This window comes from Triticum aestivum, chromosome 6A, assembly GCF_018294505.1.
Source record: "Triticum aestivum cultivar Chinese Spring chromosome 6A, IWGSC CS RefSeq v2.1, whole genome shotgun sequence".
Taxonomy (NCBI): Eukaryota; Viridiplantae; Streptophyta; class Magnoliopsida; order Poales; family Poaceae; genus Triticum; species Triticum aestivum.
In genome coordinates, this window is record NC_057809.1 from 579195633 (window position 1) to 579208225 (window position 12593).

Genomic DNA, 12593 nt, shown 5'->3' on the forward strand with positions numbered 1-12593 from the left:
CCCGCACACAGTTATAGGGGTACAAAAAGTGTACCCTCTTTTTGTACACCGACACAACAGATGCACTAGAGCTATAAATGTATGAAAGCTCAATCAAAAGAAACTAAGTGGGTGTGCATCCAACTTGCTTGCTCACGAAGACCTAGGGCACTTGAGGAGGCCCATCATTGGAATATACAAGCCAAGTTCTATAACGAATGATTCCCACTAGTATATGAAAATGACAAAACAAAAGACTCTCTATCATGAAGATTATGGTGCTACTTTGAAGCACAAGTGTGGTAAAAGGATAGTAGCATTGCCCCTTATATATATTGCATTCTTTTTTTTCTTTTGGCCTTTCTCTTTTTTTGGGGACAATGCTCTATTGAATGATGATCATCACACTTCTATTTATTTACAACTCAATGATTACAACTCGATACTAAAACAAAGTATGACTCTATATGAATGCCTCCGGCGGTGTACCGGGATATGCAATAAACCAAGAGTGACATGTATGAAATAATTATGAACGGTGGCTTTGCCACAAATACTATGTCAACTACATGATCATGCTAAAGCAATATGACAATGATGAATGTGTCATGAAGAACGGTATGGTGGAAAGTTGCATGGCAATATATCTCGGAATGGCTATGGAAATGCCATAATAGGTAGGTATGGTGGCTGTTTTGAGGAAGATATAAGGAAGTTTATGTGTGAAAGAGCGTACCATATCACGGGGTTTGGATGCACCGGTGAAGTTTGCACCAACTCTCAATGTGAGAAAGGGCAATGCACGGCACCGAAAAGGCTAGCAATGATGGAAGGGTGAGAGTGCGTATAATTCATGGACTCAACATTAGTCATAAAGAACTCACATACTTATTGCAAAAATCTACAAGCCATCAAAAACCAAAGCACTACACGCATGCTCCTAGGGGGATAGATTGGTAGGAAAAGACCATCGCTCGTCCCCGACCGCCACTCATAAGGAGGACAATCAAATAACACCTCATGTTTCAAATTTGTTACATAACATTTACCATACGTGCATGCTACGGGACTTGCAAACTTCAACACAAGCATTTCTCAAATTCACAACTACTCAATTAGCACGACTTTGATATTATCACCTCCATATCTCAAAACAATTATCAAGCATCAAACTTTTCTTAGTATTCAACGCACTCATAAGAATTCTTACAAATCTTTTATGCTTAGCACATTATGATTATTTAAGCAAATTACCATGCTATTTAAGACTCTCAAAATAATCTAAGTGAAGCATGAGAGTTCGTATATTTCTTCAAAATAAAACCGCCATTGTGCTCTAAAAGATATAAGTGAAACACTAGAGCAAACAACAAACTACTCCAAAAGATATAAGTGAAGATCAATGAGTAGTCGGATGATTATGCAACTATGTGAAGACTCTCCCATTTAATAATTTCAGATCTTGGTATTTTATTCGAACAGCAAGAAAAGCTAAAGAAAATAAAATGACGCTCCAAGCAAAACACATATCATGTGGTGAATAAAAATATAGCTCCAAGTAAAGTTACCGATGAACGAAGACGAAAGAGGGGATGCCTTCCGGGGCATCCCCAAGCTTAGGCTCTTGGTTATCCTTGAATATTAACTTGGGGTGCCTTGGGAATCCCCAAGCTTAGGCTCTTGCCACTCCTTATTCCATAGTCCATCTAATCTTTACCCAAAACTTGAAAACTTCACAACACAAAACTTAACAGAAAACTCGTAAGCTCCGTTAGCGAAAGAAAACAAAACACCACTTCAAGGTACTGTAATGAACTCATTCTTTATTTATATTGGTGTTAAACCTACTGTATTCCAACTTCTCTATGATTTATAAACTATTTTACTAGCCATAGATTTATCAAAATAAGCAAACAACACACGAAAAACAGAATCTGTCAAAAACAGAACAGTCTGTAGTAATCTGTAACTAACGCAAACTTCTGGAACTCAAAAAATTCAAAAGTAAATTGGTGGTCCTGAGGAATTTGTCTAGTAATCATCTGCAAAACGAATCAACTAAATTTCACTCTCCATTAGAAAGTTCTAGCTAATCTCGTGAGCGCTAAAGTTTCTGTTTTTTTACAGCATGATCATAAAGACTTCACCCAAGTCTTCCCAAAGGTTCTACTTGGCACAAACACTAATTAAAACACAAAACCACATCTAAACAGAAGCTAGATGGATTATTTATTCCTAAACAGAACCAAAAAGCAAGAAACTAAAATAAAGTTGGGTTGCCTCCCAACAAGCGCTAACGTTTAACGCCCCTAGCTAGGCATGATGATTTCAATGATGCTCACATAAAAGATAAGAATTGAAACATAAAGAGAGCATCATTAAGAATATGACTAGCACATTTAAGTCTAACCCACTTCCTATGCATAGGGATTTTGTGAGCAAACAACTTATGGAAACAACAATCAACTTGCATAGGAAGGCAAAGCAAGCATAACTTTAAAACTTTAAGCACATTGAGAGGAAACTTGATATTATTACAATTCCTACAAGCATATGTTCCTCCCTCATAATAATTTTTAGTAGCATCATGAATGAATTCAACAATATAACCAGCACCTAAAGCATTCTTTTCATGATCTACAAGCATAGAAAATTTACTACTCTCCACATAAGCACAATTCTTCTCATTCGGAATAGTGGGAGTATCATAAGAGACTTGAATACTATAAATTGTTTCCACATTAAAAGAGTAATGTTCAGAAAAAGGATAATCATAATCATGACAATTTTTATAAATATAATCATCACTACTCTTTATAGCATAAGTTTTATCACAGTAATCATCATAAGTAGCAACTTTGTTCTCATCATAATCGATTGAAACCTCTTCGAAGATAGTGGATACATCACTAAATAAAGTCATGACCTCTGCAAATCCACTTTCATAAATATTATAAGATTTAACATCCTCCAAAATAGTGGGATCATTACTTCCTAAAGTTGACACTCTTCCAAACCCACTTTCATCAATATAATCATCATAGGTAGAAGGTATGCTATCATCATAACTACTTTGCATATCAAAACTTGGGAGGCTAAAAATATCATCATTATTAAACATAGCATCCCCAATCTTGGGACAAACATTAATTGCAGCATATATTCTCAAATATGTCATCCTCATCAAACATGGCTTCCCCAATCTTGGGCCTTTTCATATCATAAGCATAATCACTCTCATCATTAATAGTATGGATAGCACCAATAGTATAGCAATTATTATATTCTTCCAAGCAAGTGCCAAAAAGATTTTCAAGAACATAAGGAGTATCATTATCTTCCCAATCATAATCATCACAACAAGCAATAGGCATAACGAGATCATCATCAAGTGTATCATCTTCATTTTCATGAGGCATAGCAATAATAGGAGCAACTTCATTTGGGAGAGATACCTTTTTACCTCTCTTCCTTTTTCTTTTCTTCTTCTTCACATCATGTGTGGGTTCAATCCTCCTTTTGGAGCTCCTTATTAATGAGATTTGGTTGAATAGAAGGCTCCTCCTCGTTACCTGATTCATCATAAGAAATAATAGGAGGATATTGGGAAGTCTTTTCCCTTTCATTAGTATTCTCTTCATCTTCTATTTCTTTTCTTTTCTTTATGTAGTTGGCAATATAAGGATTTTCAATGCAATTCACCGCACAATACATATAAATCTTCTCTAGATCAAAATCAAGAATTCTATCAAGATTAAATTTTGGAATACCCTCAGTTATACGTTTCATTTCTTCATAACCCAAAAGAAGACTAAGCTCTTTATGATGCTCAAGGGTAATCAAATTATCACAATATTTGGACACGACTTGATCATGAAACAAATAACATTGAAGCTTTAAATGACCATGTTCATTGCAAAGTTCACAAGGGGTGCGAAAAATATTCAATCTTTCAGCGCAATCATCAAGACTTTCTTGCAATAATTTAGTTTCTAAGGACTTATGCCTCTTGCAATATCTATCTTCCTTATTTGGTGTATACTTGCAATCCCAATGCACTCCACAAAAATTGACATGCTTATAGGAGATATTTTCATCATAACTAGTGCAATCATCATTAGTACCATGGATACTCAAGGAGTTCATACTAACAACATTGCAATCATGCTCATCATTCAAAGATTTTGTGTCAAACATTTTAATTCATTCTTCTTCTAACACTTTGGCACAATTTTTTCCTTTCCATCATACTCACGAAAGATATTAAAAAGATGAAGCGTATGAGACAAACTCAATTCCATTTTTTTTAATTTTCTTTTATAAACTAAACTAGTGCTAAAACAAGAAACAAAAAGATTCGATTGCAAGATCTAAAGATATACCTTCAAGCACTCACCTCCCCGGCAACGGCGCCAGAAAAGAGCTTGATGTCTACTACGCAACCTTCTTCTTGTAGACGTTGTTGGGCCTCCAAGTGCAGAGGTTTGTAGGACAGTAGCAAATTTCCCTCAAGTGGATGACCTCAGGTTTATCAATCCGTGGGAGGCGTAGGATGAAGATGGTCTCTCTCAAGCAACCCTGCAACCAAATAACGAAGAGTCTCTTGTGTCCCCAACACACCCAATAAAATGGTAAATTGTATAGGTGCACTAGTTCGGCGAAGAGATGGTGATACAAGTGCAATATGGATGGTAGATATGGGTTTTTGTAAACTGAAAATAGAAAAATAGAAAGGTAGCAAGCGGTAAAAGTGAGCATAAACGGTATTGCAATGATAGGAAACAAGGTCTAGGGTTCATACTTTCACTAGTGCAAGTTCTCTAAAAAATAATAACATAATTGGATCATATAACTATCCCTCAACATGCAACAAAGAGTCACTCCAACGTCACAAATAGAGGAGAACAAACGAAGAGATTATGGTAGGGTACGAAACCACCTCAAAGTTATTCGTTCCAATCAATCCGTTGGGCTATTCCTATAAGTGTCACAAATAGCCCTAGAGTTCGTACTAGAATAACACCTTAAGATACAAATCAACCAAAACCCTAATGTCACCTAGATACTTCAATGTCACCTCAAGTATCCGTGGGTATGATTATACGATATGCATCACACAATCTCAGATTCATCTATTCAATCCAACACATAGAACCTCAAAGAGTGCCCAAAGTTTCTACCGGAGAATCACGACGAAAACGTGTGCCAACCCCTATGCATAGGTTCATGGGCGGAACCCGCAAGTTGATCACCATAACATACATCAAGTGAATCAATAGAATACCCCATTGTCACCACGGGTATCCCAAGCAAGACATACATCAAGTGTTCTCAAATCTTTAAAGACTCAATCCGATAAGATAACTTCAAAGGGAAAACTCAATCCATTACAAGAGAGAAGAGGGGGACAAGAAACATAAGATCCAACTATAATGGCAAAGCTCGCGATACATCAAGATCGTGCCAAACCAAGAACACGAGAGAGAGAGAGAAAGAGATCAAACACATAGCTACTGGTACATACCCTCAGCCCTGAGGGTGAACTACTCCCTCCTCGTCATGAAGAGCGCCGGGATGATGAAGATTGCCACCGGTGAGGGTTCCCCCCCTCCGGCAGGGTGCCGGAACAGGGCCCCGATAGGTTTTTGGTGGCTAGAGAGGCTTGCGGCAGCGGAACTCTCGATCTAATCTCTGTTGTGGAAGTTTTAGGATACGTAGGTATATTTGGGTGTAGGAGGTACGTCGGTGGAGCTTCGGGGGCCCCACGAGGCAGGGGGCGCGCCCTAGGGGGATGGGCGCGCCCCCACCCTCGTGAGCACCTCCCTTCGCTCCTGACGTGGGGTCCAAGTCCATCCGGTAGGTTTCCTTCCAAAAATAACTTCTCCAATTAATTTCGTTCCGTTTCGACTCCGTTTGATATTCCTTTTCTTCGAAATACTAAAATAGGCATAAAACAGCAAATCTGAGCTAGGCCTCCGGTTAATAGGTTAGTCCCAAAAATAATATAGAAGTGGATAATAAATCCCAATATTGCCCAAAACAGTAGATAATATAGCATGGAGCAATCAAAAATTATAGATACGTTGGAGACGTATCAATGTAAAACCCATTTGCTAATTCTTAAGAATTTTTTGGAGCCCATCTTTTTTTTGTTAGCATTACACCCCATATTATGGCCACAGTTAAAAAGTATACGAAATATTGCATATTTCGGTGCGGTCAACTGTTTTTAATCCAGAAATATCGATTTACATTCAAACTGTTTTGAAAAATAATTTATATAAATATAAAATCCAAATAATTGTCCACGCATAAAAATCAATGGAATTTAAGATCTTGTAATGAAAGAAAATTGAAACTAATTCCCAGCTTGATGTGTTTTAAAAATGTACAGCCCATTTTTGGGCAAACCGAATGAAACTCTCCTCGTCTTGAAAGATTTGCAGCCCAGCAGGGCCGATAAAGCAAGTAGGCCTTGTTTGGATATTTCTTTAAAACAATAGAACTGGGCTAGCCATTTTCAGCAAGAAAAAACACAACTGGGCTCATGATGTGGTAAACATAAATAAAACCCTGGCTAGACGGGCCACAGCCCCCGCATAGCCCCGTTGTTACCCTGATCCGTCGCTAAAACTAGTATAAATAACAACTGCTTGTTCCTAAAAAAACTACGCGACTTGTTGGGTCCCTGGTGTCAGTCGCTCGTAATGTAATTCTCTCATTTATTGACTACGTTGACAATGACGTGAGCCCCAGATGTCCAACCATTAGGAGGAACCATATTTTTGGGCTTGTATTATAGAGACACTTGCTTGCGTACTGCCATGACGCTGGTGGGTCCCTACTGTCATCCTCTCCACGTATAGTCATCTCCTTGTTCCTCTCGGTTGTTGACGACATTGACAACGCAAGAGGGCGGCGCACCGCGCACGGCGAGCGAACCAAGCCCGCAAGGCGGAGGACGACGGCGAGGCCTCGGACAGAAAGAACAGGAGCCGTTGAAGAAGGACCGGTCCTGTCGCAGGCGGAGGGGAGTACGAGGGTTGATTAGTTCGGGCGCAGGTGCGTGTTGGGGCTGATGTCGCCGGAGAATAACAGGACGTGTGGGGGTATAGAGGAAGGGACTGGCCAACGTTCGAGGGTACATACGGTAGGGCGGCGGAGGCGTAGCCAGCCATGGGAGGCGGGAGCAGGCAGTGCCGACGGGGTGGTTTGGTTTGGGCGGCTGGAGGAAGAAGAAGACAAGAGATAGAAGATACACGACAGATGTTAGATGTCAATCCAACAGCTGATAGGCAGAATCGTTTGTTGACTGGCTAGTAAGTCGACACCACCTTGGATAGGCTATTTCCTTGCGGTCCCAAATGTCAGAATCCAAATCTGTCACGGTCATGCAGCCTTTCCTATGAAAATTTACAGCCCATTTGATGTGCTAGTTCGAAATAAGTTTGTGGGTGCTGGTGGGGGATAATCACTTGGCTTCTATAATGCACAGTGAGCTCAAGCAGCCGGCGAGAGTGATGTTATTTCCCTTGGTTGGGATTTGTTACAATATTTCATTCTAAATTAAATGAATGGCAAGCCATTTGCCTTGTTTCAAAGAAAATATGACAGTCACAACCGAGTTAAAAAGGGCAGGAACATCTAACTCCAGCTTACAAATTGTACAAAAGCACGAGAGTTAATTGTTCATCAAGTTTACAAAAAAACCAGATTGAAAAGGGCAACAACATCTAACTCCAGCACTGTTTTCGGCAGTCACAGTCAAATGGATCGGTCAGGTCCATGGAATGAACATCCTAGGTCGTAAAATTTACTGGAGTATGACCATAATATGTTGTAAATAGAAGCCCGGCACGTTCAGAAGCTGTATTGCCCACCTGAAACTCCTTTTTTTCTCTTCGACATACCCATCCGTCAAAACCATGCTGCTGATAAACTTAAGCCTGATGGACAATAGTAACCTCGCATTCAGCAGGAAGAATGTGACAAATCTTGTGTTTGCACGGTTGGCTACATATCGTTCTAGCGTTATTATCTTCAATCGAATCTCATGAGAAATGAGAAAATCCTGATGCTTACGAATCCACCGATTGGTTATAACTTTCTTACCCCGTGCTATTGCCTAAATAGACATGAAGATTCAAAACAGTTAAGGTCTAAAAGAAGAGTGAAGAGAAAAGTGCTTATCGGTCAAGTAGTTCAGAAGCATCAAGATCACCCCTAGAATCTCTATGCAGCATATTCATGTCCTTACTTTGGGCCGCTAATGCCAATGTCATGGATACCTCCTTATGCTCATGTAAATCCATATCCATCATGGGATATGTATAATACAAGGGCACATTCTTCATCTTATTTTAGACCATCTCACCAATACTATGCAGCTTCAAGAAGATCAACATTTGAAAAATCACACGTCAAAGACCATTTCAATCATAAGGAATCAGTTCAGAGCTCATGGAAGAAGAAAGAGGTGGTCAAGCGAGTTTACCGCGTGAAAAGAGATGGTCATAACTGTGGTACTTCAGATTTGATCTCAAATAACAAAGAGCCAATTAAAGTGTTGATATTGGCTACGAAAGGCAATGAGGCAAGTCAATGAAGTGTCAAATCTGAAGAGAAGAAGTTGAGAGTGCGCAAGGTAAAAGCATAATTTTCATTACTTCAAACAAAATCACAGCCGAGGTGCTCACTCGGCTTATCCTATCGGCAAAAAAAAAAATTACAAAAAGTTAGTGCACAAAAACTTGAAGAAAGAAACATGGCATGGGTTTCTAAAGGAACCACTCAAAATAAGAATTATGTGAAAGCATCCATTACATGACGTGCGGCAAAGATGAAGAAGGAAAAGAGTGAAAACTATGAAGGACCAAGCCGAAGGTTTCAACATCTTCGGTCCACACATTATTTATATTCTTCAACTATGCCGTTGATGGCTATGCCATGAAATTCGTCATCAGGTATGATTGGTTACCCTCAATGGGCTTATTTTAATCCATGGATGCAATATAATTTCTTACATCATGAAAGGGTATTACCAAATCATTATATGTTCGATTAGCTTCACTTTTGTTTCTAATCTAAATGGCCAATATATACATATCGTCCTAAGCACGTACGAATGGCCGATGAAGTGTTGACATCGCTCTTAGAACAAACTTCGTGCAAGTTATTTTTCGGCACACAAGTTTTGCCAAAAACAGGGGGCATGTGTTGACACCAGATTTTGGCACGGTCAAAAACTTAATTGATATGGTCTCAAATGGAGAAGTGATCTACTAGAAAAAGTTCCGTATTGTCAACATGAACATCTTTGAAGTTTGGGCCATCGCCATCCGACCTCATCTCAAGGGCCGAAACTATGCTCAAAGTATTAAGATTTTGTTTTCAAAGTATTGTTCGGCCAATTAAGACTCCAAGACGACCTCATATAAGAAAAGTTTCTACACAAATTGTCTTCGTATCGTTGAAACGGTCGATTTTCATATAAAATCATCACAATCCGAGTTCGTACGCAAAAGTTAGAGCCATCAGAATACAGCCTTGTCAGGACGTATAATAGCCTGTTTTGGGCGACCGATTTGACCCTCAAGATGACCTCTAATCAAAAAATGTCCAACATGAAAGTTATTCGTCTCGTCGAAGCGGTCAAGACTGCTTTTGGGCTCGTTTCCATCAGAGGTCGTTTACCACCTCAAAAATTACCCGCAAGGTGCAGCCAGTTTAAACCGAACAGTTTTGAAAAGTTCGGACAAAACCAATCCGAATTTGACTAGGGTTTTGGACGTGAATCCAAGCCTTTTCCTTGCATGGGAAGTCTAGCCGCCTCTTATATACCTAAGGGGTGACGGCCGTTTGAACAACACACAATCGATCAAATCATCTACCACTTTTTTATCTTTTATCGTTTCTCCTTAACCCTAATTCTTTTCTTCCTCGTTCTTCGTCTGTTTGTCTTGTAGCAGGGCAGCGAACCTCGAGGCCCTAGGGGCGATCAGGTCGACCTAGGGCAGCCCATAGCCGCCGCGCGCTCTGACGGGGTTCCTCCCGGGTGCGTGGGGTTTCGGGTCTTCAAAAGCACCCGCCGGATTGCTTGCGTACCGCGCTTCCGGAAGGTCTCCTTCGACGTGAGCTGCGGTGCATCACCCCGGGCGTCGACGGTACACGGTGACGTGTTCGTGTGCAAACACCAAGTAGCGAGTCCGACGGCCTCTCGGGACTGGATCTGAGGGGAGAGGGGATAGGGCAGCGAGGCGGTGACGAGGAAGGCACAACGCCTGAGAAGAGGGAGGGACTAAAAGTAACACTCCCATTGAGATTTTTGTCTTCCATGGGAGCCTGGATAGATTTAGGAGAAGATTGTGTAATGCGAGTTGCAGGCACTACACACAGACTAGGAATTTCAGGGCAAAGAAGAGGATTTGCAAGTTCAAGTTGATGAGAGGCATCTAGGGTTGAAGACGGAGGGATAACAGGGATATTCTGATCCAAAGTGCCAATCGGTCCCAGCACGCGTTGAGTAATGTGGGCAATCTGTTGGCCCAAATCTGGCCTAAATCGCTGCTTCAATATATTCATCTCCTGCCTAGGCGTGTACAGAGGGCCCAGCAACTCCTAAGAAAATGGCCCAGATTGTTTAGCACCGCCCATCTGCACCGGGTCCGAAATAGCACCGCTCTGCTGTCCTAGAGCCTGCAATGTTTCAACTTGTGCTACTCCCGTGTTGTCGCTCCGAACAGCGGCTGTCTCTGGATTAACTGTGACTGGCAGCAGCACTGTACCTATAAAGGCACCACTTTGACTTTCTGCTTGAATATACCTTTGAATTATGGGTACAGCGAGGTGCCCATCCGGGCCAGCGCTGGCTTCCGCAATCTCAAGTAACTGGTCGTAGCAGTGAGGTGCCAACTGAGAGCACGCACATATATATCTTTGAATTATGGGTACAGCTATTATCAAGGCAGTGCCTTGATAATAGCAGTACCCATAATTCAAGCAGAAAGTTATCCGAACCCATGCTCCAAGGCTGAGGAGTAATCACAAACATAACAGCATCCAAAGAACGGAAGTGAGCCACAAAAATATACCTTGATAATTGCGATATACCATAATAGCCCTCCATGCTCTAGCCATAGAGTGCTGCACAGTCTAAACCGAAAGAACTCTGATTGGACCTCTTGTAGAAGCAAGCTTCATGAGAAAATTGAAATCTGCATCCTGACCCTCCTCAAGCCTCTGTTCAGACTGAATATAAACAATCGCCGGTTCGCTGATGGACAGCGCTTGCATGGTGAGCTCAATCCCAGGATCTGGCGCAATCGCTCGAGAAGAGAGCTGAGTGACTTGATTAACACTCTTTTCCCCATGCTCGTCCGCATCCGGACGAGCAAGCTCTCTTTTTATGCTAGAAACCCGCCCCTCCAGAACCACAAGTGACCGGGAGGGCCAAAGCAGGACAGCTGATAAGAAAGGATCCACAAGAAAGAAGATGTGACAAGGGATTAGAGAGAGATCAGAGGGCGAGGGAAAGATTGGGGGAACGAGGAGGAGGGAGTTGGAACAGAGGAGGAGAGAAGGTTAGAGCGGCATAGCGCCAGTCCAGAAAGTCCGCTGCGTGTATAAACTGATCTGGTTTATTGAAGACTAGATGAAAGGAATTACCCACCGTCCAAACAAAATTGAGTGAAAGTACAGCGGATCGGAGAACCATCGTGCTTACCTGCAAGAGCACCTTCTTGTGAAATTGGATGTTAACAGGTGCGGCTGCGCGCCCGTCCGACCTGACAAAAATAAAATCCACCAACAATGGCTCAGCCTGTGATTCCGCGGAGAGAAGGAGATAATTTGAGGGGGGACGCGGGAGAAAAAATGGGCTCTTACTGCCGGTAGGTGTCGAGGCTGTCGGACGGTGACTCGAGGGCAGCGGCTGGGCCACGGAGAGAGACGCAGCGGAGGCATCGAGGGCAGCGGCTGGACGATGCATCCAGGATGAATCTCGGCTGGATCCAGGGACCTGGGGAGAAGGACCACGCCGCCACGGACTCGGCTGTGCCGTCCAGATCAGGGGCGTGCGTGGTGATAGGGCGCTGTCTCAGCTAATCCTGGGTGTACGGGAAGGACGGAGATGACCGCTTCACTTCCTCTGGCCAGGGACAAAAGGCTAGTTCGTTTAGTCCCACATCGGCTAGCGAGGTAGAGCAGGACCGGTTTATAAGCCGCGCGCTGCTACTTGTTCTGTCCTTTTGTGGACACCCGATAAAGATGCTTAATATATGTAGTACCTTGATGATTGCACAACATTTTTTTTGCCCCTCAAGCTATACTGATTTTATGGAATGTCCTCATTGTTCTTATTTTCAGATCCAAAATTTTATGTATACTACAATTTTTATTAAAAGGTCCACATAGTTTCATTTTCCATCTTTTGAGATCCTAGCCGCTGCCAAATTTTGGGTGGCAGGTCAATAGCCAATTTTACTCTTGTTTTTTGCACCTCACGAGTTATACTGATTTTATAGAAAGGTCCTCATAGTTCTTATTTTGAGATCCAAAATTTTATGATTTTCACGCACCATATTTTCAGCTCCTCACGTATACTAGTATTTTTTTTA

At 41.7% G+C, this 12593-nt stretch overlaps 1 long non-coding RNA gene across 1 annotated transcript; it reads right to left on the minus strand.

The window, feature by feature from the left end:
• Positions 1-8055: 8055 nt before the first annotated feature.
• Positions 8056-12147, minus strand: LOC123131116 (uncharacterized). The gene is made up of 3 exons (XR_006464066.1): positions 11863-12147; positions 8474-11762; positions 8056-8366 (listed from the first exon to the last, which is right to left on the minus strand). It is a non-coding gene; the product is annotated as an uncharacterized lncRNA (long non-coding RNA).
• Between the last annotated feature and the right edge of the window lie 446 nt (positions 12148-12593).